Here is a 3,256-nt window from a genome sequence, read left to right as displayed (position 1 = left end):
GAAGCAAGGTGTGAGTTTATTGAAATCCGCAACTTCAACTTGAACATGTTCGTATCCATTATGATAATTACGAGTGCCATGCAGCATGGTTGTTGTTGTTGTTGCCAAATTGTATTTCACGCTACTTTTAATTGGCCGCCTCTTCAATATGCCTCCATCCCCAGCTCACCCCCTTTGAGGAGCTCCAATGGCAGCGGCTGTTGCTGCCGTTTTTTAGGCCCACATAATGGCCAATTATGCCCACTTGGAACTCGCACATTCCGGCCCCCCTCTCTCTCTCTCTCTCTCTCAGCGTGCGTGTGTGTGTTGGAGTTTACTTTTAATGGTCAAGTGTATTTGGGATGGATCTGGGCTCTGCGTTCTGGCACTGGCCTTTCCCAAATATCGACTCCGAGTCCAAAAACAACAGCTTTTTTTTTTTTTTTGCTGGTACTTTTCCTGTGCTTTGTCTTCTTCAGCATCTTCTTGTTGTTTTGTTGGTACTTTAAGTGAAATCAATTAAAAAATTTCTTTGTCTTTCGAATGTTTGACTTCGGTTTCGGTTGTTGTTGTCGTTGCTGTTGTTGTTGTTGCGACGCATCTTCCAAGTGGCATTTGGAATTCAATGGAAATTAATTTCTTTTGTTTCTTGGGTGCTTTTTTTTAGTTGGTTTTCTGGTTTGTCGCTGTCTTGTCGTCTTCTTCTTGCCACTTCTTCATTTTCATTTTCACTTTTATTCAATTTTTGTAAGTTTTTTTTTATGTTCTCGTTTTCACTTTCAGACCAAGTTTTTTGTTGTGTTGGAAACCAATTAATGTGATGTTGACCGTTAATATTTTAATTTCAAGAAAATTCCAAAAAGTAAAAACCATAAGTTAAGAGCTTTGCCCGCTTTCTAGGGCCAATTTAATTGTCTGATCTAATGGCATAACTTCGAAAAGGAAAAGATATACAAAATCCGGGCATGCCAGAATATAAAGATAGGCGATATCAATCGACAGCAATGAGGCCTAAAAAGATTTCACATTCGGCAACCAGATAAATCCTTTTCATTTGAAATTTCTCGCCTCGCTGGCAGCGCCGGATTTGGATTTGGATTCCGAGTCGGTTGCCGGGTGCCGGGTTCCTGCCGGCTGTCGATTTATGTCTTTCGTAAGTCAAAACGCAAATTGACAACTTAATGCCATCAAAGTTCAAAGTGCGCACAATAAACCCCGCCAACATGCGGCACCCAATGGTACCCCCTGCCTGACAGCCCGGCCGCCCGCTGCCAGCAAACACTTTCCCCCAGCTCCAGCTACATGTCGACCCAAAAGCGGGCGCAGAAAAAGCGCTAGGAAAAAGTCTGCAATCGAATGCCAATGCCAATGCCGATGCCGATGCCGATGCCCATGTCGATGCCATCGACATTGACATTCAAATCTAAACATAAATAATAACAATGATAAACATGTCAACACGTCGACAGCGTTGGGCCTGGGTCTGGGCCGGGGCTTGGCCTGGAAGCCGCACGCATGCATGTCAGACACAGATAGAGATACAAATACGGCTGCAGATACAGAGATACATGCCACATGTAGTAACAGATGCCAAATACCGATATGGAGCGCCACAACAACAACAACAACAAAAGAAGAAAAGGGCAACAGCATTTTTGGGATTCAGTGCGCTTTGGGCCTACAAGAATCGAAAGCAAAAGAAAACATTGACCGTAAAAAATCGAAAGATAGAAAGAAAAAAAAAAAAAAACAAACCGAAGCCAACCACCTCTGACAACGACATGAATTGCAACGATAAAAGGTTGTAGCTCGGTTCGGAACAATATGAAAAGTGGACGGCAATTTGCCAGTTACCAGTTTCCAGTTGCCAGTTGCTAGTAAAAAAGGGGGGGAAAAGAAGCTCATAAGCTAGACACCAAAAACTACAATGGGAAAAGTCAGAAAATGGCCTGAACCAGTTCTGATCGGGGCTGAGAGCTCCACAAATACGTTCACTGGTTCGGTTCATGGTTCGGAACAATGCCTTACCTTTAGGTTGGGTTTGTCAACTGATCTCTCCACAGCCATGCGTAAATATAAAATATTCTATGGATGACTTAGGAACAGCCGAACCAAATCTGAACCGAAATGTGAACGGAAAGGTGATCTATATTTTGATTGGCATTCCGGGCGTAAGGAGCACGATTAATAGAGCTAAAACTTGGGACATTTATTAGATGGCATTATGAAGTCAAGTACTTGAGCAATCGCTGGCCTGGTTCCGATAGGCCGATAGTCCGATAATCCGATAAGGTGTCCTAACGGTAGTTTGGACGCGCCCATGTCAAAGCAGCGTCTTTGGGTCTCGGCATTTTTTCGAGTTTGTTGTTGTTACTTTTGTGTTTCCCAAAGTGACGACAAGCTGAAATATTTTCGGTGTGTGATATCTTGAGAGCGGGCGAGCGTCGCCGGGACTGATAACCGAGCGGGCGACAGAGGCGTGTGTACGGTATACCAGGAAAACTGTGGAAACCTGAGGCCAAGTGGCGTCGTCTTCGTCTGCATAGCTGCCCCTTTGCCGTGACATTTGAACTTGGCAATGAGTCATCACAAAAAATTTACAAGAGCAACAGCAACAGCAAGAGGAAGAAAAAACAAGATACAACTACGTTCAACATTGCTGAGGGATTGTTTTTTTTTTCGTTGTCTTGTCCGTCTTGAAGCTGTAATTTGTTGACCTTCCAGGAATTTCGGTAAAATAAAGTCCAACTCCATCTAGCCCAGCTAAAGCCGTTGTCCAGTCCCCTGCCTGCCGAAATTATTGTACACATCCGCTGCCAATTAATAAGTCACTTCACATATTTTGTTATACTGCATGTGGCCCACAGACAGTGGAGCATCGCGTGCTTGGTGGAAAACTCGGAATGCTTTAGCAATCCAAATCCATGTGCATTATTCGCCCTTAAGAGTTGGAGTAGCTGGGCGTGGCTGCAAGCCAAGTGATCATAGCTATTCAAGTTCTCAAGTTTTTAGGATCAAGATGTGTCTGAATCGATTGAGAGATATTCGTATGAAATGGATAAAGTGTGTATAGAAAAATATGGATTGATCTTTTGAGCTATTACCAAAACAGAGCCCAGTTCTAATTATGTTAGTATTCTTTTGTATTGTATTCTTTGTAGAACTAGTTCTTTTCGAGGCTTGGTGTTTCCAATATATTATTGCCAAGTACTAATACTAGGGCCATATTTTGTTAGCTACTTTCTATTTTCTCTTTTTTCTTTCTTTCAGTAAAAAT

This window comes from Drosophila novamexicana, unplaced genomic scaffold, assembly GCF_003285875.2.
Source record: "Drosophila novamexicana strain 15010-1031.04,08,12 unplaced genomic scaffold, DnovRS2.1 tig00000820-arrow-pilon, whole genome shotgun sequence".
NCBI classification, from domain to species: domain Eukaryota; kingdom Metazoa; phylum Arthropoda; class Insecta; order Diptera; family Drosophilidae; genus Drosophila; species Drosophila novamexicana.
The sequence above is the reverse complement of the archived record's forward strand: the minus strand, read 5'-3'. Positions refer to the sequence as shown.